Source organism: Scyliorhinus canicula, chromosome 11, assembly GCF_902713615.1.
Source record: "Scyliorhinus canicula chromosome 11, sScyCan1.1, whole genome shotgun sequence".
NCBI classification, from domain to species: domain Eukaryota; kingdom Metazoa; phylum Chordata; class Chondrichthyes; order Carcharhiniformes; family Scyliorhinidae; genus Scyliorhinus; species Scyliorhinus canicula.
In genome coordinates this window covers 84,791,003-84,815,676 of record NC_052156.1, presented here as the reverse complement: position 1 = coordinate 84,815,676, position 24,674 = coordinate 84,791,003, and the positions used below count along the sequence as shown (strand labels likewise).

At 49.8% G+C, this 24,674-nt stretch overlaps 1 protein-coding gene across 2 annotated transcripts in view; it reads right to left on the bottom strand.

Annotated features, from left to right (window-relative positions):
* Nucleotides 1–832, bottom strand: part of rad54l2 (RAD54 like 2) — a 170,865-nt gene extending 170,033 nt beyond the window's left edge. For both annotated transcript variants that reach the window (XM_038810813.1, XM_038810812.1), the window contains exon 1: nucleotides 641–832. The gene's annotated coding sequence lies outside the window, so the exon portion shown is untranslated. The remainder of the gene's footprint in view (nucleotides 1–640) is intronic.
* Between the last annotated feature and the right edge of the window lie 23,842 nt (nucleotides 833–24,674).

Below are 24,674 nucleotides of genomic sequence, written 5' to 3'. Positions count from 1 at the left end.
TTGGGTTGAGGGGGTGAGGGGAGTGGGTTGAGGGGGTGAGGGGGTGGGTTGAGGGGGTGAGTTGAGGGGGTGAGGGAGTGGGTTGAGGGGGTGAGGGGGTGGGTTGAGGGGGTGGGTTGAGGGGGTGAGGGTTGAGGGGGTGGGTTGAGGGTGAGGGGGGTGGGTTGAGGGTGAGGGGGGTGGGTTGAGGGTGGGTTGAGGGGGTGAGGGGAGTGGGTTGAGGGGGTGAGGGTTGAGGGGGTGAGGGAGGTGGGTTTAGGGGGTGGGTTGAGAGGGTGAGGGGGGTGGGTTGAGGGTGGGTTGAGGGGGTGAGGGGAGTGGGTTGAGGGGGTGAGGGTTGAGGGGGTGAGGGAGGTGGGTTTAGGGGGTGGGTTGAGAGGGTGAGGGGGGTGGGTTGAGAGGGTGAGGGGGGTGGGTTGAGGGCGAGGGGGGTGGGTTGAGAGGGTGAGGGGGGTGGGTTGAAGGCGAGGGGGGTGAGGGCAGGGTGCTGTTTGGGGGAATGGGGGATTCTGTGGCGGTCCCGCCGCCTCCTCTTTGTTCCTTTGTCTCCAGCCCGGCCTCAGGCCGCTCCCCGGCTCCCCGGCCTCCCGTCCGCCGCCTCCGCTTCTCCGCGGGGCCCCGGCACCAGACTCCTTCTTACCTCAGGCAGTCGCGACCCCGCCACCATGAAGCTGCCTCAACCCGGTTTGGATCGGAGAATGAAGGCCCCGCTCACATCGACTACAATCAGAGTGAGCGCTGCTCCAACGCGCGACACAACCTCCCCGGAAAACACCGAGCGCCGACAAACGGTCCGGCCACCGACCTCAGCTACAACTGCGCCACCAGCCGGCCGCCGGCACACTGCGCTGTCGCCGAAGACACCGCCACCTACCGGTGCACTGCCAAGAAGACACTTCCGGCTGCCGGCACACTGCGCCGCCGCGAAGACACCGCCACCTGCCGGCCTGTAGTGAGTATTTACTCTGAACATTGCCATCGATTGAAGTCTGTCACATGCTCAGCCTGGGCACAGTTACTGAACTGTTCTTCAGCACTGGACTATCTCTGAGAATCTGTGGGATACACATATGAAAGAGGAGCAGGAGTAGACCTCTTTCTCGCTTGGACAGTCCCTCAGGGTTGAGGATGGCTTTCTTCCAAGCCGGGGAGGTGGGTTCTGCGGTGGTGGAATAATTCAATCCTGGATACACAGACTGCCACAGGTTTAGCTGGTGGCATTTCATTAGGTGGGTGGGATGCTCTGGATTCTGTGCTTTCCTTCCACTGTTTACACTTGGCATCCGCGTGCTGCACCCTATGGCGCTCAAGGTTGCATCCGCAGTTACTTTTTCTCCAGCTTGTGGGTTGTAAAGCAAGCGATTCCCACATGTTGATGGGGATATTGCATTTATTTAGGGAGGCTCTCAGAGTATCCTTGTAACATTTCCTCTGCCCTCCTAATGATCACATGCCATTGCGGAGCTTGGAGTAGAGCATGTGTTTACGGAATCTTGTGTTGGGCATGCGGCATGTTGTATATTTTCCATGTTTCTGATCGATACAGGAGGGCGGGGACTACAGCTATTCTGTAGACCATAAGCCTGTTCTGGGTTTGAGGTCTCGGTCTTCGAATACTCTGTTCCTCATGTGTCCAAAGACTGCACTGGTACATTGGAGTCGATGTTGGATTTCATCATCAATGTTTTCTCACGCTGAGAGGAGTCCCCCGAGGTATGGGAAATGATCTACATTGTCCAAGGACTGACCACGGATCTTGATGGCTGGTGGGCAGTTTTGTGTGGCAGGAGCGGGCTGGTAGAGAAACGTTGTTTTCCGGATGTTTAGTCTGTGGTCTATTCTCTCATATGCCTCGGTGAATGTGTCAGTGTTGGTTTGTAGCTCGGACTCTGAAAGTGTACACTGATTGGCGTCGTCTGCGTACTGCAGCTCGATGACATGTTGTTTTAATTTAGAGTACCCAATAATTTTTTTTCCAAGTAAGGAACAATTTAGCTGGTCAATCCACCCATCCTGCACATCTTTTTGGATTGTGGGGGTGAGATCCACACAGACACCGGGAGAACGTGAGCTCGATGGCAGATGTTGGCTGTTCTTTGTTCTGGCCTGGAGGCATCGGAGGTTAAACACTTTCCCGCTTGTGGAGTAAGTTACCTCCAGTCCAGCAGAAGCTTCAGGGTGATGGGTAGAGTGTTGCTGCAAGTGGAGAAGAGCGTTGGTGCGATGACTTAGTCCTGTTTGACCCAGTTTTCACACGTATTGGGTCTTTGGTGGTTCCATTGGTGAGGATCATGGTTTCCATTGGTGAGGTCTGCATGGAGCAGGTGGTGACAAATTTCTGCAGGCAGCCGAATTTGAGGAGGATGCTCCACAATCCCTCACGGTCAAAGGCCGGGAGACTTCCAGTGGCGGTCAAAGAGTGAGTGGTTGCACATTTGGTGGCCCCCACTTGAGGTGGATTTTTTTCAGTCCTTCCCCATGTGGTGTTTGAGGACAAAAGGTGCATGAGTATCCAGGGAATGTAATACCCCTTTGGTGGGACTGGTGTATGGCTCAATCGAACAAGGGGTGCCACGTTGAAGAGAGAGCAGCTGGAGCAATAATGTTTTTGTGGTGCGACATAGGAGAAGATGGCGGGTGGGAGCAAGGGGGCAGCTCTGCCCTTCCAGTGGTTGGGAAGGGAGAGCTGGGGGCGGGCATGGAGGGGATCGTGACGCGGGGTAGGTATGTGATGGTGAGTTGGAAGCTGGAGAGGATGCCAGTGGTCGTGGTGAATATTTATGTCCCAAATTGGGGCAATGTGAACTTTATGAGGTGGGTGTTAGGGAAGACCCCAAATCTGGACATGTATCGGCTGGTAATTCAACACGGTTCTGGATCCAAGGTTGGACCATTAAGTCCTAAGTCGTCAAGGGTGTCGGCGGTGGAGTGAGAGTTGAAGGAGTTTATAGAGAGGGTAGGACTCAGGTGGAGTTTAGATTGGGGTCCACGGGGAAGGTGGTAGGGCAATTGCAGAGGGCCAGAAGGGTGGTGTATGAGTATGGGGAAAAGGCAAGGTGCTGGCCCACCAGCTGAGGAAACAGGCAGCAGCCAGGGAGATTGGTAGGGTGAGGGATGTGACGGGTAAGGTGGTGTTGAACCCAGAGGGGGTGAATGAGGTATTTGAGGCCTTCTCCAGGAGGCTGTACAAGCCGGAACCCCTGCATGGGGAGGAGGGGATGAGACAGGTCCTGGATGGGTTGAAGTTCCCTAGAGTGGAGGAGAAGGTGCAGGGATTGGTGGCCCCGATTGGGCTGAGGGAGGTGATGAACAGCATTGGTGCAACGTAGGCAGGAAAAGCCCCCCCCCCCCCCCCCCCACATTGTCATATGTATCCATTTCCCTGATTTTGAAGAAAGATAAGGACCTGGAGCAGTGTGGGCTGTCGCGCCCTAAATCGCTGCTTAAAGTCGATGCAAAGTTGTTGGCAAAGGTGCTGGCATCGCAAATAGAGGACTGTGTGCCGGGGGTAATAGGGGAGCACCAGACAGGATTTGTGAAGGGAAGGCAGTTGTCAGCGAATGAACGCAGGTTGCTTAATGTTATTATGATGCCCTCGGAGGGGCAGGAGGTAGAAGTAGTGGTTGTACTGATATTACGATTGTGATGTAATTCACCGACAGACCACTAGGAGTCTCATTAGTATATAAGTCAGTGTTCTTCAAACTTTTTTTCCGGGGACCCATTTTTACCAACTGGGCAACCTTCGGGATCCAACCCGGCCGACCTTCGCGACCCACACCAGCTGACCTGCGCGACCCACCATTTTTTCTTAGCTTGTTTGCCGCTGACTAAAATGGAGGAAATGGTTTTGGGTCTCTGGCCCTCGTACACCCTCCTCCACTGGAACCTGTTGGCCTTCCGGTGTCCAAACTTTCCAACTGTCAAAAATTCTGCATTTTCTTCCTGTGAAACTTTATCAAATAAAACTTGTAAAAAAAAAATTTTAATGAATAAAATAAATGAAAAAAAATTAAAATCAAACAAATAAAATAAATGAATAAACCCCCCCCCGAACTTGTAAAACAAAAAGCTGCAACTGTTTAAAAAAATCCGGCCACACTGCACATGTGTGCCCGATCATCGGCGCGCACGTGCATAGTTTTGCGCATGCGCGCCAATGATCTGGCACGCATGCGCAGTGCGGCCGATTTTTGTTTACATTTTCGCAGCCATTTGGAAGGCTGCTTGCAGCCGGCTGCTGAGGCTGTTGCACGCAGATTTGCGCAATCGGGAGCGCCGCGATGGATGGCTCCACGACCCTCCCGACACCCGCCCACGACCCAACCATGGGTCGCGCCCCCGAGTTTGACAATGCCTGATATAAGTGAATGTTAGAGTCAGGTGAATGAGCTCAGACTGACTAGGGAGCTAGGAGAGAGGTTGATTGTACATCTGTTATTCATTATTCATCTGTTGTTTGTATTAATTTGACCCACAGTTAATGTTAATATATCATTTATAGCTTTAGCTACAAGAGTTCTTGTGATATAAATCAGGTCATCCGATAAGAACATTACATGGTACCAGGTCTGGATGGTATTAAACACTGAGAAAAAACTATCACATCCTTGAGTGAAGCCTGCCACGAGGTCCACAGAGATTTAGTAGCGAAGATGATTCTGGAAAAGAGCGAAAGTAACAGGGTAGTTGTTATGGGAGACTTTAACTTTCCAAATATTGACTGGAAAAGATATAGTTCGAGTACATTAGATGGGTCGTTCTTTGTACAATGTGTGCAGGAGGGTTTCCTGACACAATATGTTGACAGGCCAACAAGAGGCGAGGCCACATTGGATTTGGTTTTGGGTAATGAACCAGGCCAGGTGTTAGATCTGGAGGTAGGTGAGCACTTTGGAAACAGTGACCACAATTCGGTGACCTTTACGTTAGTGATGGAAAGGGATAAGTATACCCCGCAGGGCAAGAGTTATAGCTGGGGGAAGGGCAATTATGATGCCATTAGACATGACTTAGGATGTGTAGGTTGGAGAAGTAGGCTGCAAGGGTTGGGCACACTGGATATGTGGAGCTTGTTCAAGGAACAGCTATTGCATGTTCTTGATAAGTACGTACCAGTCAGGCAGGGAGGAAGGGGTCGAGCGAGGGAACCGTGGTTTACCAAAGAAGTGGAATCTCTTGTTAAGAGGAAGAAGGAGGCCTATGTGAAGATGAGGCGTGAAGTTTCAGTTGGGGCGCTTGATAGTTACAAGGAAGCGAGGAAGGATCTAAAGAGAGAGCTGAGACGAGCAAGGAGGGGACATGAGAAGTCTTTGGCAGGTAGGATCAAGAAAAACCCAAAAGCTTTCTATAGATATGTCAGGAATAAAAGAATGACTAGGGTAAGAGTAGGACCAGTCAAGGACAGTGGTGGGAAGTTGTGTGTGGAGGCTGAGGAGATAAGCGAGATACTAAATGAATACTTTTCGTCAGTATTCCCTCAAGAAAAAGATAATATTGTGGAGGAGAATGCTGAGACCCAGGCTATTAGAATAGATGGCATTGAGGTGCGTAGGGAAGAAGTGTTGGCAATTCTGGACAAGGTGAAAATAGATAAGTCCCCGGGGCCTGATGGGATTTATCCTAGGATTCTCTGGGAAGCCAGGGAAGAGATTGCTGAGCCTTTGGCTTTGATTTTTAGGTCATCATTGGCTACAGGAATAATGCCAGAGGACTGGAGGATAGCAAATGTGATCCCTTTGTTCAAGAAGGGGAGTAGAGATAACCCCGGTAACTATAGGCCGGTGAGCCTAACGTCTGTGGTGGGTAAAGTCTTGGAGAGGATTATAAAAGATACGATTTATAATCATCTAGATAGAAATAATATGATTAGGGATAGTCAGCATGGTTTTGTGAAGGGTAGGTCATGCCTCACAAACCTTATCGAGTTCTTTGAGAAGGTGACTGAACAGGTAGACGAGGGTAGAGCAGTTGATGTGGTGTATATGGATTTCAGTAAAGCGTTTGATAAGGTTCCCCACGGTCGGCTATTGCAGAAAATACGGAGGCTGGGGATTGAGGGTGATTTAGAGATGTGGATCAGAAATTGGCTAGTTGAAAGAAGACAGAGAGTGGTAGTTGATGGGAAATGTTCAGAATGGAGTTCAGTTACGAGTGGCGTACCACAAGGATCTGTTCTGGGGCCGTTGCTGTTTGTCATTTTTATAAATGACCTAGAGGAGGGCGCAGAAGGATGGGTGAGTAAATTTGCAGACGACACTAAAGTCGGTGGAGTTGTAGACAGTGCGGAAGGATGTTGCAGGTTACAGAGGGACATAGATAAGCTGCAGAGCTGGGCTGAGAGGTGGCAAATGGAGTTTAATGTGGAGAAGTGTGAGGTGATTCACTTTGGAAAGAATAACAGGAATGCGGAATATTTGGCTAATGGTAAAATTCTTGGTAGTGTGGATGAGCAGAGGGATCTCGGTGTCCATGTACATAGATCCCTGAAAGTTGCCACCCAGGTTGATAGGGTTGTGAAGAAGGCCTATGGTGTGTTGGCCTTTATTGGTAGAGGGATTGAGTTCCGGAGCCATGAGATCATGTTGCAGTTGTACAAAACTCTAGTACGGCCGCACTTGGAGTATTGCGTACAGTTTTGGTCGCCTCATTATAGGAAGGACGTGGAAGCTTTGGAACGGGTGCAGAGGAGATTTACCAGGATGTTGCCTGGTATGGAGGGAAAATCTTATGAGGAAAGGTTGATGGACTTGAGGTTGTTTTCGTTAGAGAGAAGAAGATTAAGAGGTGACTTAATAGAGGCATACAAAATGATCAGAGGGTTAGATAGGGTGGACAGCGAGAGCCTTCTCCCCCGGATGGAGGTGGCTAGCACGAGGGGACATAGCCTTAAATTGAGGGGTAATAGATATAGGACAGAGGTCAGAGGTGGGTATTTTACGCAAAGAGTGGTGAGGCCGTGGAATGCCCTACCTGCAACAGTAGTGAACTCGCCAACATTGAGGGCATTTAAAGTTTATTGGATAAGCATATGGATGATAAGGGCATAGTGTAGGTCAGATGGCCTTTAGTTTTTTTCCATGTCGGTGCAACATCGAGGGCCGAAAGGCCTGTACTGCGCTGTATCGTTCTATGTTCTATGTTCTATGTTCTATTTGAAGCTTTTGCAGACTGCAAGAATGAACTACATGGAATTGTTGAAGCCACCAATGAGTCTCAGATTTCATGGTAATGTGGACAGCAATTGGCGTGTGTTTAAACAACAATTTAATCTGTTTCTTACTGCAGTAGATTTAGGAGAACAATCAGATTCCCGTAAGGTAGCGATTCTCCTAACAGCGGTAGGGCCCAAAGCAATTGCTGAGTTTAATACATTTAAATACATAAAACGATGAAGATAGTAAAAATTTTAACAAAGTAATTCGAAGATTTGATGAACATTGCACCCCCAGAAAGAATTAAAATTATGAACATTACGTGTTTAAATCACGTTTACAGAAGAAGACAGAAGAGCCCATAGATCATTTCATCACTGATTTAAAGTTAAAACCTGTAATTTTTCTGCAGTCGACTCTTTCATGTTCTAAGCTGGTTTAGCACAGGACTAAGTAGCTGGCTTTTAAAGCAGACCAAGGCAGTCCAGCAGTGTGGGTTCAATTCCCGTACCAGCCTCCCCGAACAGGCGGCGGAATATGGCGACTAGGGGCTTTTCACAGTAACTTCTTTTGAAGCCTACTTGTGACAATAAGCGATTTTCATTTCATTTCTAATGGTGGCATCTTCTCGGAGAGAAGCACTCCAGTTGCCGCCCTTTTTCCAAAAAGTCGGGAAACTTCCATAAAAAGGTGGGAAAGTTCCTCGCACACCAACAAACTGGCTAAAGACCAGGACAAAGTATTTCTGTGTAAAAGATGTGGTCAAAGGCACAAATTAAGGCAGGGTCCAGCGTTTGACAAGTTTTGTTCCAGATGCAAAGGAAAAAAAATCACTTTGCTCAGAATTGTTACTCCAGTCTCCAGTGATGAAATATCATTGTTTGTTGGGGTAATAACAGAGAAGAAGAATTTTTTGGAGACATCAAAAAATTCTCCAGCACTTAAAAAATGCAAACTGATGCTTCTTTTAAAATAAATGTGGCGGATGAGGTCAAATGGCTGCTACCACTTGAAGTGAGTGGTACAGTGGTCCAATTGAAGTTAGACACTGGTGCCCGATACAATTTAATCAGCATGACTGATTTAAAAAATCTAAAATATCAGCCGATTAGAAGAAATCACAAAATATCTCTGAGAAATTATAATGGTTCAATCATTATGGTGCCTGTGACCTGAGTGTGGTGATGAAGATCACAGTTTATTCCGTCCTATTCTGTATTCTATCCGAGGGCTTGGATTCATTATTAGGTGATCAGTCCTGTGAAGTATTAGGTCGAGTGCAGTTGGCATATAGCACCCACAAAGGATTGGATCAACACTACAATGATTCTGAGAACATTATCAGCAAATTCAGCGAAGTGTTCACTGATTTTAGTGCACTACCATTCGCCAACGAGATACAATGTAAAGAAGATGCATTATCTAAAGCACCGATAGAAACTACTAGTTGTGAAATTGCTGAAGATGTAGATCTGCATGTCAATCTCATTTCTATCTTACCACCTGTATCAGATACAAAACCACAAGTTATCAAGAAGATAGAAGAACCTACCAATGGGGTAAATTCCATGGTATGTGTGAAACAAAAAAATGGTGATGCTCATATAGGCATGGCTCCCACAGATCGTAACAAAAAAAGTGTACATATTGTAAAACAATGATTACAGAAAGCAATGGACAGCCAATCTGATCCATATCTCACGGAATCACGTTGCAAAGCGTTACATTGTTGCATGGTAGATCGGCGGCAGCGTTACTCATGAATAGAAGGTTGCATACCACACTTCCATACTTGGAAAAGAAGGAGGGGAATGCAGTGGTACTGCGGGAAATGCCTGCCTGGGCTCCATGTCCTGTCCATCCTCCCCCTCCCCGCATCCTCCTGGATTCCTCCTTCTCCAGCATGTTGCCCCTTTGCTGCGTGATGTTGTGGAGGATGCCTGTGGATGTATTGAGCAGCCTGGGCATATAGAGTCTCTGTGACGGCATGGGTGTACCTGTGCACCAAGGTCTGTGAGAGCCCAGACAGGTCCCCACTCGGCGGCTGGAAGTACCCCGTCGCGTAAACATTCAGGGCCACCGCCACCTTGGCACTTGTGGTGCCACGGTGTGCCATGATCCAGCAGATATGTTGCACTGTCTCCCTGCTCAGCTGGAGTCTTCGACGGCATGCCCGGTCCGGCAGGTTCTCAAATGACAGGCAGTGCCGGTACAAACAAGGCCTTACACGGTGCCTCCTTGGCACCCCCTCCTCCTCGGCCTGTTGAGCAGCCGGCTCTCCATCCTGGGCAGCTGCCTTCGGTTCCTCTGCAGCATGCTCTGCTGCTGCACGACCTGATGCTGCAGCTTCCACCTCCTCCTCGAGCAGTGACAGCTCATACACAGGGCATCCCCCAGGGCTGCGATGACTAGCAGGAAGGCCACCATTGCTGGTTGAATTCCAATATCCATTGTCTGCAGGAGGTGAAAGGCCGACATGTTAGCACGGTGCATACCCCTGTGCCCAACCTGTCCACTGGGATATATGGTGGCCCCGGTTGGCACTGCGGGTTCTGCCCCCACACCCCTGGCTCCATCGGCGGTCAGCACCGTGGGTGCCTCTGGCCCTGGCGCCTGTTCCCAATGCCGGCGTACCATTGGCTACTGTTGCCCTTGCCAGCGGTACACTCCACAGCCCCTGCCCGGTGCCTCCCTAGTGGTTACAGTAGGCGTTGCCCTTGAGTGGGCCGCCGATGCCCCACCAGCGGGTGGTGGGCGGTAGACTGGAGGGTGGGCAGGGGGGTGGCACCCATACGACCGGGGTCACTCTGCAGAACCAGGGTCCAAGGTGGGTGGTCAGTGGGGTGCGCGGCAAGATGGCTGCCTAGCAGACCACGGCAATGGTGGTCTGTGCCTGGACACCATCCCAATACCATGATGGGGTAACCCAGGCCACATGGCCCATTCCCCTGTCAACCCCCCCTCCTCCAGCCCTGGCAGGCCCCCCACCCCAGCCGGCCAGTGTCTGGCCCGGCACCCCACGGTCGCTCTCTCTGTGTCCTACCTCCTCTCTCTCTCCCTCATCAGCCATGGCGCCGATTTCACAATTTTTAAAAGCACAAGTTGTCATGTGAGAGTACCTTTAAGAAATGGATGTTTAAGCAATGTACTTTAAGAAATGGAGCAGCTCATATTACTGAAGTGATGTCAGAGGGCGGGGAAGCTGAGCTGAGATCACTTCTGCTTTTTGGGAGTTTTAGTTTCAGTTTTGAGGAAAAGAGCTTGGGTGTGTCTGTGTTTTGCAGTAAGCTGGATCTGCTGTGATCTCTGCCATGAAAGACTATCTCTCAATCATTTGGGTGATTTAAACTCATAATAGTAATGTCTTTAACCTGATGTGTTTCTGTTTAAAGGTGTTAAATCTTTTGGAGGTTTGAAGGAACATTTTTAAAAAATATATAAATTTAGAGTACCCAATTATTTTTTTCCAATTAAGGGGCAATTTAGCATGGCCAATCCACCTACATTTTGAGGGATTATTTAGTGTTGTATTGTTTTCGGGGTTATCTTTGAAGTAAGGGGTGTTAAGGGATCCAATGTTTATTTAAAAAGGTCAAGTTGAATTCATGGAATAAACATTGTTTTGTGTTTAAAAACCCCTGTGTCCATAATTGTAATACCACACCTGGAGACCAAGCCGTGTGCTTCAAAAGCAACAATACATTAAAGGGAGAGGTTGGTTGAACTCCATGATACATTTTGGGGTTCTGAACATGCCTCTCCCTTGGGGTTCTGAACATGCCGCTCCCATAACAAAGTGAACTGCGCTGGCGGGAACTCGGTACATCAGAAGCAGAGCATTGTTACTTCCGGTGGCGGCCATGGAGTAGGAGGTCACGTATTTGGTAGCTCCCGTTCGTGACGGAAATTTTGGACCTTTCCACCCGAGTTTTTCGGAATTTTATTGGAAAAATCGTAGGCGGGTGAGACAGTGAGGAGAAATCCCCCACCAGCAGATGGAGACATTGAGCAGAAGTGGTCTTATAAGAAGAAATAGCCGGGCAAAGAAGGCATGTGCAGAACCTACAGCACAGGAAAGCGTGGCGGAGGTGCAGGATCCTGGCTTGTCAGCCCAGTGGTCAATGGTACAGTTGGTGAAATTCATTCAGGAGAGTTTCCCCCAACAAAAGAAGGAAGGTGTAGACCCAATCGAGGCATCGATCGATCAGGTGGAACAGAGACTCGAAGCCCACCGCCTGGCGATCCAGAAGGTAGAGAAGAAGGTGGCCGAGCATGAGGACCATTTCACGGCGTTGGAGGCGGAGGTGGGGCTGATGAGGGACCACCAGAAAAGGCTGCAGAAGGTGGAGGACCTGGAGAATAGGTCACGTAGACAGAACTTGAGGATTGTCAGGCTCCCGGAGGACAGCGAGGGATCGGACACAAGGGCATATGTGGCGAGTATGCTTGAAAACTTAATGGGTGATGGGCCGTTTGTTCGACCCTTGGAAGTGGGCAGAGCACATAGAGCGCTTGCGAGGAAGCCGCGTGTGAATGAGCCGCCGAGGGTGATGGTGGTGTGAGTGCACCGGTTTCCTGGATAAGGAACAGATTTTGCGGTGGGCTAAGCAGATACGGAGCTGCAAGTGGGAAAACTGCTGCTCATTTTCCAGGACCGAGGTACGGAACTGACCAAAAGAAGAGCGGGATTTAATAGAGTGAAATCGTCCCTCTTCAAGAAGGGGGTGAAGTTTGGAATGCTACATCCAGCTCGTTTGTGGGTCACCTTTGAGGGTCAGGAGCATTATTTTGGATGCCGGACGGGGCGATGAACTTTGTTAAAGATAAAAGGCTGGCAGGTGACTGAAGACACTGAACCTTGGAGGAGGCTATTACTGTATCGATTCTGTAAAAGTTATTTTCGTTTTGAACTGTACATGGTGTGCTTTCTGTAATAATATTTGGGCCGTTGCTCAGTTCTGTAAGTCAACCTGGTTCTTGTGGGGGGATGAAGGTGGATTCTTTTTCTTCTGTGTGTTTGTTGGGGACTGTGCTGTTTGGAATATGTATGTTCAAGCGGGGGAAGGGAGAACAATAGTGGGTAGGATGTTTGACACCATGGGCGACGGCTACCAGGCTAGCTGGGTGGTCTAGCTCATGGAAGCGCAGTGGGGGGAGAGCAGGTGATCAGTTTATTGAGGGGGGGTTGGGATTGTTAATGGGGGGGGGAGGGAGGGCAGGGGGGGTGGAATTGCTCTGCTGACATAGTAGGGATTGTTGTTGGGAGACAAATGGGAGGTCAAGGACAGTGGGTGCCCGAGGGCGGGCCTGCGGAGGTGCGGGACATGAGCTGGAGGCGAGCCTAAGAAGGGTGATGGTTGATCGGTGGGGGTGGGGGTGGGGTGTCGGGGGCGTATGCCTCCCGACCAGGCTGATCACATGGAACGTTAGCGGGCTGAATAGACCAGTTAAGAGGGCTCGCGTGTTGGCGCTTTTGAGGGGATTGAAGGCGGGTGTGGCAATGCTACAGGAGACACACCTGAGGGTAATAGATCAGACCAGATTGAGCAAGGGGTGGGTCGGGCAAGTATTTCACTCGGGGTTGGATTCTAAGTCTGGGGGGGGCCGCGATTCTGATCAATAAGCGGATGCTATTTGAGACAGGGAATATAATTGCGGATGCAGGGGGTAGGTATATCATGGTGAGCGGGAAGCTGGAGGGGATGCCGGTGGTGTTCGTGAATATTTACACACCAAACTGGGACAACGTGGAGTTTATGAGACGGGTGTTAGGGAAGATCCCTGACCTTGACTCCCATAAGCTGATCATGGGAGGGGACTTTAATACGGTCATTGATTCAGGATTGGACCAGTCAAGGTCAAAGGCAGGGAGGGTGCCAGCAGTGGCGAAGGAACTAAAGGGGTTCATGGAGCAGATGTGGGGGGGGGGGGGGGGTAGACTCATGAAGGTTCAGACGGCCAAGAGCGAAGGAGTTTTCTTTCTTCTCCCATGTGCACAAAGTATACTCCTGTATCGAGTTTTTTAAATCCTGAGCAGGGCGTTACTGGCAGGAGTGGCTGATACCGAGTATTCAGCGATTGCTGTGTCGGACCATGCCCCACATTGGGTGGATCTGCGGGTGAGCAAGAAGGGTAGTCAGCGGCCACAATGGAGATTGGACTTAGGACTGTAAGCGGATGAGCTGGTGTGCGGGCGTGTGAGGGAGTCCATCCAGAACTCTCTGGAATTAAATGACACGGGGGAAGTCTCGGCAGCAATGGTTAGGGAAGCACGGAAGGCAGTGGTTAGGGGGGGAGCTAATCTCGATATGGGCCCATAGGGAGAAAGAAGGTGGAGAGAGCAGAGATAGGTAGGCTGTTTGAGGAAATGCTCCAGGTAGACAGGAGATATTCGGAGGCTCCGGAGGCAGGGTTATTGAAGGAGCACCAGAAGCTACAGATGGAGTTTGGTCTGTTGTCTCCAGGGAAGGCGGTGGAGCAGCTGAGGAAGGTGTGAGGGGCGATATACGAGTATGGAGAGAAGACCAGCAGGATGCTTGCACACCAGCTAAGGAAAAGGCAGACGACCAGGGAGATAGGAAGAGTGAAGGACAGAGGAGGGAACACGGTCTTGGACCCAGCAGGTGTCAACGGGGTGTTTAAGGAATTTTATAATCAACTGTATGAGTCGGAACCCCCAGCTAGGGTGGAGGGGATGAGGCAGGTTCTGGGTGAGTTGAAGTTTCCGAAGGTGGAGGAAGGGTTGGTGGAGGGGTTGGGAGCCCCGATTGGAATTGGAGAAATAGCAGAGGGGCTGGAGTCAGGGCCGGCTCAAGGTACCGGCAACTCGGGCAGTCGCCCGGGGCGCCATGTGCTAGGGGCGCCGCGTAAAAGACTCGGGTACCGCGCATGCGCAGTTGGGCTGGTGCCAACCAGCGCATGCGCGGTGGCCGCCCTCCCTCAGGCCGCCTCGCACAAACATGGCGGATGGATCAAAGCTCGCCGGTGGTCACTCTGCCCCCCCCCCCTCCGCCCCCCCCCCCCCCTCCGGCCCCCTCCGCCCCCCCCCCCCCAGCCCCCCCCGGCCCCGCCCCCGCCCCGGTCCCGCCCCAACCCCGGTCCCCCCCCCCCCCCCCCCCCCCCCCCCCCCCCGAAGGGCGCCGAAGTTCAGCTTGCCCGGGGCGCCAGCAACCCTAGGGCCGGCGCTGGCTGGAGTCCATGCAGTCGAGTAAGGCCCCGGGACCGGACGGCTACCCAGTGGAATTTTACAAAACGTTCTCTGAGATGCTGAATTTGTGGGCAGCATGGTAACACAAGTGGATAGCACTGTGGCTTCACAGCGCCAGGGTCCCAGGTTTGATTCCCCGCTGGGTCACTGCCTGTGCGGAGTCTGCACGTTCCCCCGTGTCTGCGTGGGTTTCCTCCGGGTGCTCCGGTTTCCTCCCACAGTCCAAAGACGTGCAGGTTAGGTGGATTGGCCGTGCTAAAAGTGCCCTTAGTATCCAAACGGTTAGGTGGGGTTATTGGGTTACAGGGATAGGGTGGAAGTGAGGGCTTAAGTGGGTCGGTGCAGACTCGATGAGCCAAATGGCCTCCTTCTGCACTGTATGTTCTATGTTATGTATGCTGGGCCCGCTGCTGGTGAGGGCATTTAATGAGGCAAGGGAGCAGGATATTCTTCCCCCAACAATGTCACAGGCCTCGATCTCACTGATCCTGAAGTGGGAGAAGGACCCAGAGCAATGTGAGTCATACAGACCAATCTCCCCATTGAATGTTGATGCCAAACTGCTGGCTAAAATCTTGGCCTTAAGTATAGAAGGTTGTGTTCCAGAGGTGATAGGGGAAGACCAGACGGGGTTTGTTAAGGGCAGGCAGCTAACGGCCAACGTTAGAAGGCTCTTAAATGTGATCATGATGCCCTCAGAGGGAAAGGAGATGGAGGTAGTAGTCGTGATGGATGCAGAAAAGGCCTTCGCCCAGGAGTGGAACTATTTGTGGGAGGTGTTAGGGCGGTTCGGGTTTTGGGCAGGGCTTCATTGATCGGGTTCGGTTGTTCTACCAGGCACCGGTGGCAAGTGTACGAATGAATCGGCTAATGTTGGGCTATTTTAAACTGCACCGAGGTACAAGGCAAGGGTGTCCCCTCTCCCCGCTGCTGTTCGCTTTGGCCATAGAGCCACTGGCGATGGCGCTAAGAGCTTCAAGGGACTGGGAAGGGATGGTCCGGGCCGGGGGGGGGGGGGGGGGGGGGACAGGGTCTCGCTATACTGCTCCTGTATATCTCCGACCCTTTAGGGGGAATGGGGGAGATTATGCGGATCTTCGGGGAATTTGGCCTGTTTTCGGGGTTCAAATTGAATATGGGGAAAAGTGAGATGTTTGCGATCCAGGCAAGGGGGCAGCAGAGGAGACTGGGAGTGCTGCCGTTCAGAGTGGTGGGAAGAGTTTCGATATTTGGGAATCCAGGTGGCCCGGGAATGGGAGCTGTTACATAAACTAAATTTGACCCGGCTAGTGGAACAAATGAAGGAGGACTTTCGAAGGTGGCACATGCTCCCGCTGTCACTGGCAGGGAGGATACAGACTGTGAAAATGACGGTCCTCCCGAGGTTTCTGTTTGTTTTCAGCCTCCCCACCTTTATCCCAAAGGCCTTTTTTAAATGGTGAACAAGGTGATTTCTGGTTTTGTGTGGGCGGGTAAAACCCCGCGAGTGAAGAAAGTGCTGCTGTAGCGTGGCCACGAGGGAGGTTGGGTTGGTGCTGCCAAACTTTAACAACTATTACTGGGCGGCAAACAAAGACATGATTAGGAAGTGGGTAGTGGGGGATTGGGAGGGGGGGGGGGGGGGGGTCGGTGTGCGAGGGGGTGGAGGCGGCATCGTGTAAGGTCACAAGTTTGGGGGCATTGGTAACGGCACCTCTGCCGTTCTCGCCGGCCCGGTACTGCACAAGCCCGGTGGTTATGGCGGCTCTGAGAATCTGGGGGCAGTAGAGGAAGCATCTGGGACTGGAGGGAGCAGCAATCTGGGCTCCAATTTGTAATAATCACCGGTTTGTACCAGGGAGGCTAGATGGTGGGTTTCAGAGATGGCAGAGAGCAGGGATCGAGAGGGTGGGAGTTTTATTCATAGATGGGAGCTTTCCTGTTTGGAGGATTTAGAGGAGAAATTTGAATTGCCGGGAGGGAATATGTTTAGATATCTGCAGACACAGGATTTTTTGCGAAAGCAGGTTTTCGACCTTTCCGCACCTACAGCCACGGGGGATACAGGACAGGGTAGTTTCCAGAACGGGGGTGGGAGAGGGGAAGGTCTTAGATATCTATAAAGAACTCATGGAGTCGGAGGTAACTCAGACAGAGGAGCTAAAGTGCAAACGGGAAGAGGAGCTGGGGGGGGGGGCGGGGGTAAGTGATAGAGGCGGGTCTGTGGGCAGATGCTTTGAGCAGAGTCAACACGTCCTCCATGTGCCAGGCTCAGCCTGATACAATTCAATGCCTGCTTCACCGGGCACACATGCCGGTGGCTCAGATGAGCAAGTTTTTTGGGATAGAAGACAGGTGTGCGAGATGTGTGGGAGGGCCAGCAAACCACGTCCATATGTTCTCGACATGCCCAAAGATTAGGGGATTCTAGCATGGATTTGCAGAGGTCATGTCCATGGTGCTAAAAATAAGGGTGGTGCTGAGTCCGGAGGTTGCGATGTTTGGGGTGTCGGAAGATCCGGGAGTCCAGGGTGCGAGAGAGGCTGACGTTTTGGCCTTTGCCTCCCTGGTAGCCCGGATACGGATATTGTTAGCGTGGAGGGACTCGAAGCCCCCAAATTCAGAGACCTGGGTTAGCGATATGGCCGGGTTTCTCAGACTTGAGAAAATTAAGTTCGCTTTAAGAGGGTCAACGCTAGGGTTCGTCCGGAGGTGGCAACCGTTTGTCGACTTCTTCGGGGAAAAAATGTCAGCAGAGGCAATAAGAAAACGGATTGAGGGGGGCGGGTGTGGGCGGGGCGGGGAGTTAGGCTATTTTCTGTTTAGGGTAGGTGGGATTTGTTAGGAATGGTTTATGCGCTATGTTTATATCTGTATTTGTGCTGTTTACTGTTATTATTATAAAATTATAAATACCTTAATAAAATGTTTTACAAAACAAAAAGAAACGGAGAACTGCAGAAGTTCGGGAGAATACCGGATCGGGCCGTTAATGACATGCAAACGGTGTTTACTCACGTACGTTCCGGACCATATTGCCGCCACTGTCGCCGTGATGGAGCATTCTGATTTGGAGTCAAATCGGCACCAACTGCCCAATTGCATTTTGCAATTTCTGCGTCAGCCAACAGAGAATCCCACTCCCAATCTTTGTCGTCTATGAGAGCTACTTTGGCTTGCTATGTTAATTATGCTGCTATATGATATTATGGTATTGGCTTCCAATCGATCTTGGAATGATATGGGTTAAAAAGTGACAGCCAGTATTTTTGACCAGCTTGATCAGACTCTTTGACAAACAAATGGAGAGTGTGGCCGATGTGTATCTGAACTTTCACAAGTACTACTTTGACCGAGTGGAACTTAATAGAATTATAGTGGAATTGATGACCATGGATTAAAAGAAGAGACAGTGTGGATTCAAAACATTCTGAGGAGTAGGAAGCAGAGATTTATGGTGACTAGGTGATTTTCAGACTGAAGGAATCAGCAAGGATGCATTACCCCCAGGTTTCAATTAAAGAAGGAGTCTTGCCCTATTTCTAACCCACGCTAGGTGCTACAAAGTGCAGGTAACTGATCCCTATTAAAGACTGGAAAATTCCTGTCACCAATAGGATCCATTATCTTCAAGCTCACAAAGTGCACAAAACAGGACTGGAAAGAGGAACAAAATGTATTAAAATGTGCTTTATCGCTTGAATATAAGCCGACATGATTTAAAAGCTGCAGTGGGTGTAATGAAGATCTCATTATTCCAGAAGTGGAACTTGTTTTGTTGTCCAGCAGACTGATTGGATTGAGGCTAATCAATGAATGCAGCACAGTGCCACCTTGTGTTTGGAGCAGTGTTCTTCAAACCTTTTTGCCCAGGACCCATTTTTACCAACCAGCTATCCTTCAGGACCCATGCAGGCTGACTTTCAGGACTCACGCCGGCCGACCTTTGCGACCCACATCGACCGACGTTCGGGACCCATGCCGACCGACCTTCGTGACCTATGCTGGCCGATCTTCGCGACCCACCATTTTTGCTTACCTTTAATGTGACAGGTAAGCCTGCTTGGTCCTCACGCTCTCGCTTGATTTGTTATTCAATGTTACATTTATGCTGAGGACTTCAGCTGATGATTTAAGTTCTTGCTGCTTCCTTTGAAAAAATCTGTGTCCTCAAACTCGCCATGCTTATTCTTCAATTACCTTTCCCAGTACATCCCCTATATAACACACATGGGCTTTGCGTCCTGATTTACACTGGCACAATTAATAAATCCATACTTCAAGAAATCATCTTTATCCTGCTTTCGTCCTGATTTCAGCTTCTTCTCAATGGGTTGTTCATCAGAGGCCCTGGAGTTCACACCAACACTGCTGGCAGCTACAAAATGGAGGGCTCTCTCTCACGCCCAGAGCACGAGACCTGCTCTCTGCTGCTGCTTCCGGAGAGAAGGCTCCATCGATTTTATTAAATAATCTGCACCTGGGTCAGCACGCAGACATCAGGAGGAGGCGTTGTGTCTCACTGGGCTCCGGGCCTGAGCACTGCTGAGGGGCACGCATTCTGAAAGCCGGTTGCGGCTAGCATTAGAGAAGGTTGGTCGCAGCCGTGGAGCACTTCTTCCCGCGATCGGGAATGCAACAACTGATGGCTCTGCGACCCTCCCGACACCCGCCTGCGACCCACCAGAGTCAGGTCACGACTCAGATTTCTCTGTTTTATGGCAAATCTGTGAATAACAGTCCTTGCAGCCTATAACCTTAGGCTGGTCAAGTTTGCCAGCTCAAGGGGTGGCACGGGGGTGCAGTGGTTAGCACTTCTGCCTTCTAAATAATAAATTTAATAAATAAATAACCTTTATTGTCACAAGTAGGCTTACATTAACACTGCAATGAAGTTACTGTGAAAATCCCCTCAATCTTGGGGAGTATCAAATAGCCTGTGTACTTACTATGATGGAAGTGGTTCCTTTGCATTTGACTCACAGTAATGACATAGTGAGCATTCTTTTGCCCAGTATAGGTCTCGACATGCAGTAAGCATGACTGGTGTAAGAGATGGAGACTCTAAAAGCTTCCAGCTCGCAGGTAGTTCAAAGGTGATCACTGTTGTAAATTTGGGAAACATAGCAGCCAATTTATGCACAAAGAGATCCCACTGACAACAATGTGATTATGAGCATATAATTGTTTTAGTGATGTTATTTGGCCAGGACATCTGGAGTACACCCTTGCTCGCCTTCAAAGAGTGGGATTAGATACACAGTAAAATTCCTTCTCCACTGTCCCATCAACACGCAGGACAGGTACAGCACAGGCTAAATACAGAGTAAAGCTCCCTCTACATTATCTCCATCAAACACTCTCAGGTCAGGTACAGCACAGGCTAAATACAGAGTAAAGCTCCCTCTACATTATCTCCATCAAACACTCTCAGGTCAGGTACAGCACAGGCTAAATACAGAGTAAAGCTCCCTCTACATTATCTCCATCAAACACTCTCAGGACAGGTAGAGCACAGGCTAAATACAGAGTAAAACTCCCTCTATACTGTCTCCATCAAACATTCTCAGGACAGGTACGGCATGGGGTTAGATAAAGAGTAAAGCTCCCGCTACATTATCTCCATCAAACATTCTCAGGACAGGTACAGCACAGGCTAAATACAGAGTAAAGCTCCCTGTACACTGTCCCCATCAAACACTCCCAGGACAGGTACAGCACAGGCTAAATACAGAGTAAAGATCCCTCTACATTGTCTCCATCAAACATTCTCAGGTCAGTACAGCATAGGGGTTAGATACAGAGTAAAGCTCCCTCTACACTGTCCCCATCAAACACTCCCAGGACACTACGGCACACGTAGATACAGAGTAAAGCTCCTTCTACATTGTCCCATCAAACATTCCTAGAACAGGTACAGCACGGGGTTAGATACTGAGTAAAACTCCCTCTACTGTCCTCAGCAAACACCCACAGGACAGGTACAGCACAGGGTTAGATACAGAGTAAAGCTCCCTCTACACTGTCTCGCTCAAACACTCCCAGAACAGGCAGAGCACGGGGTTAGATTCAGAGTAAAGCTCCCTGTACACCAGGGGTGGGCAAACTACGGCCCACGGGCCGCATGCGGCCCGCCAAAGGTATTTCTGCGGCCCACCAAGTCATTAAAAAAAAAAAAAAAAAAAAATTTTTTTTTAAAGGTTAATGGGTGGGGGGGCTGTTGGGTTACTTACTGGTATAGGGTGGATACGTTGACTTGAGTAGGGTGATCATTGCTTGGCACAACGTCGAGGGCCGAAAGGCCTGTTCTGTGCTGTACTGTTCTATGTTCTATATGAGGCGCCCAGAATCATAACCGGGTGAAGTAATTATTTTACTTAATATACTATGCGGCCCTTTGTGAATTGTGAATTTCTGAATGCGGCCCTTGCACGCAAAAGTTTGCCCACCCCTGCTGTACACACTGTTGCTGCCCTCTGCTGGCAGCAATTGATAAAACAGACAAATCAGTCCTCACAACAGGAGTTGAATGAATGCAATTTTATTATTTAACTCACTAAAACTTTAGCTATGTGCTTATATAAACAGTAACATAAGTTTCAAGACTTACAACTTCATTTAAAATACTATCCAATAGAGAGAACTTGCTCAGGCTTGCTCTGAAGGGTGTGAGCTGTGAGTTTCCAAACTATCTTTCTTACGAATGTTGAACCCAGGGTTATCCCTGCTGAAATCTCAGAAGCTGCTGCATTTTATAAGGTTTTAGTTCTCAGTTTCTAGTTATATGCTGGGGAGGCAGTGGTCTAGTGGTATTTTTGCTGGACTAGTAATCCAGAGACCTAGGATAATGATCTTGGAGCTGGGAGTCAAATCCCTCTGTGGCAGGTGGCGCAATTTAAACTTGTTTATTTTTAAATTTAGAGCACTCAGTTATTTTTTCCAATTAAGGGGCAATTTAGTGTGGCCAATCCACCTAACCTGCACATCTTTGGGTTGTGGGGATGAAACCCACGCAGACACGGGGAGAATGTGCAAACTCCACACAGACAGTGACCCAGAGCCGGGATCGAACCCGGGTCCTTGGCAGCGTGAGGCAGCAGTGCTAAGCAATGCGCCACCGTGCTGCCCCTAAACTCAATAAAGGATCTGGAATTAAAAGTCTAATGACGACCATGAAATCATTGTTGATTGTCACAAAAACCCAGGTGGTTCACTCATGCCCTTTAGGGAAGGATATCTGTCATCCCTCCTTGGTTTGGCCTGGATGTGATTCCAGACCCATAGCAATGTGGTTGACTATTAAATGCCCTCTGAAGTGATGGCCATTCAGTTGTATTCAACTGTTATGAAAACACAAAAAAGGACCACCCAGCATCGACCCAGGCACCGCAAACGACAACAGCAAAACCAACCCTGTTGACCCTGTCCTCCTCACTAGCATCTGGGGGCATGTTCCAAAGTTGGGAGAGCTGTCTCACAGACTCATACCTTACAGACAATGTCCCAGACATCACTGACACCATTCCTGGGTATGTCCTGTCTCACCAGCAAGATAGACCCAGCAGAGGTGGCTGCACAGTGGTATACAATTGGGAGGGATTTGCCCTGGGGGTCCTCAACATTGACTCTGGGCCCCATGAAGTCTCACGGCTTCAGGTTAAACATGGGCAAGGAAACCTCCTGCTGATTACCATGTACTGACCATCATCAGATGTTGAATCAGTGCTTCTCCATGTTGCACTCCCCTTGCAGGAAGCACTGAGGGTGGCAAGGGGGTAGAATATGCTTTGGATGGGGACTTAAATGTCCAACACCAAGAATGGCTCGGTAGTACCACCAGAGACCGAGCCAGCCAGGCCCAAAGGATATAGCTGCTAGGCTGGGACTGCAGCAGATGGTGAGGGAACCAACAAGAGAGAAAAACATGCTTGACCTCATCCTCACCAACCTGCCTGCTGCAGATGCATCTGTCCATGACAGTATTGGTAGAAGTGACCGCCGCACAGTCCTTGTGGGGATTAAGTCCCATCTTCACATTGAGGACACCCTCCATCGTGTTGTGTGCCACTATCACCGTGCTAAATGGGATAGACTTCGAACAGATCTAGAAAGTCAAGACTGGGCATCCATGAGGTGCTGTGGGCCATCAACAGCAGCAGAATTGTACTCAACCACAATCTGCAACCTCCTGGCCCGGCATATCCCCCACTCTACCATTGCCACCAAGCCAAGGGATCAATGGTTCAATGAAGTGTGCAGGAGAGCATACCAGGAGCAACATCAGACATTCCGAAAAATGGTCAACTTGGTGAAGCTAAGCACAGGATTACTTGTGTGCCAAAAAACTAAGCAGTAGGTAATAGCTAAGCAATTCCACAACAAACACTTCAGATCTAAGCTCTGAGGTCCTGCCACATCCAGGCGGGAATGGTCACAGACAATTAAACAACTAATTGGAGGAAGAGGCTCCACAAATATCCCCAGCCTCAATGATGGAGGAGCCCAGCCCGTATGTGCTATTACGGCACCTTGGGAGAGTGCGTGGTCAATTCTGGCCCCACAGATCTCAAAGTCCCAGCATAGAATCACAGAATCACATAATAGTACAGTACTGAAGAGGCCCTTCGGCCCATCGAGCCTCCACTGACGCATGAAAGACCCTGACCTGCCCACCTAATCCAACTTGCCAGCACTTGGCCCATAGCCTTGAAAATTATGACATGTCAAGTGCTCTTCCAGGTACTTTTCAAAGGATGTGAGGCATCTTGCCTCTACCACCCCCCCCCCCCCCAGGCAGTGCATTCCAGACCATCACCACTCTCTTGGTAAAAACGTTTTTCCACAATCCCCCCAAAACCTCCCACCCCTCACTTTGAACTTGTGTCCCCTCGTAACTGACCCTTCAAGGGAAACAGCTGCTCCATATCCACCCTGTCTATGCCCATCATAATCTTGTACACCTCAATCAGGTCACCCCTCAGTCATCTCTGCTCCAGAGAAAATAACACAAACCTATCCAACCTCTCTTTATATCTTAAATGTTTCATCCCCGTCAACATTCTGGTGAATCCTCTCTGCACCCCCTCCAGTGCAATTACATCCTTCCTACAATGTGGTGACCAGAATTGCGCACAGTACTCCCAACTGTGGCCTCACCAAAGTTCTATGCAGCTCCATCAGAACCTCCCTGCATTTGTAATCTATGCCCTGATTGATAAAAGCGAGTGTCCCACATGCCTTTTTCACCACCCCATTAACTTACCCGTCTGCCTTCAGAGATCTATGGACAAACACGTCAGGGTCCCATTGTTCTTCGGAACCTCCCAGTGTCAGACCTTTCATATTATACTTCCTTGTTAAATTACTCCTTCCCAAGTGTATCACCTCACACTTTTCAGGGTTAAATTCCTTCTGTTACTTATCTGCCCATTTGACCATCCCATCTATATCTCAAATATCTATATCTATAAGCTCACTGTTAATCACCCGGCCAATCTTTGTATCATCCGCAAACTTACTGATCTTACACCAACGTAGTCATCTGTGTCATTTATATAACTGACAAACAATAGGGGACCCAGCACAGATCCCTGTGGTATGCCATTGGTCACTGGCTTCCAGCCACTAAAGATGCCATCTATCATCACCCTCTGTCTCCTCCCACTAAGCCAATTATGAATCCACATGATCAAGTTCTCCTGTACCCCAAGTGCATTTGCCTTCTTAATAAGTCTCCCATGTGGGACCTTGTCAAAGGCTTTGCGAAATCCATGTAAACTATATCAACTGCACTACCCTCATCTACACACTTGGTTACATGCTCAAAAAAATTCAATCAAATTTGTTTGGCATGACTTCCCTTTGGCAAGCCAAGCTGACTATCCTTGATCAAACCTTGCATCTCCAAATAGAGATAGATTCTCTCCTTCCATTTCCGCCTAACTTCTCCTTTCAGGGCTCCCTCCCAGTCCATCAGCTCCTTATAAATCTCGGACACCTTCCCCTCCCCTATCCCCTCGCTTGAAAACACCCAATCCAGAAACCCGGGAAAGGACGGTACCTGCTTCCTCAATGCGAATAACTCCTTGGCAGGATCATCTCCTCCCAGCATCAGCAGAATTTGCGGCAGGCAGGGGCGGACGTAACGGGGGATGCAAAACATTGGTTTCCAGATGCCAGAAAGTGAGGTTGGGATCTTTCCATGTCGGTGTTCATGGCAGGTTGATGGCAGGTTGGCCTTCTCACTTATAATAACCCTCACAAGACCCAAGGGGACACATCAATCATCTCCCCGTGGGACTCATAGAGTACAAGCTCCCCCGCTAGTGGGCAGA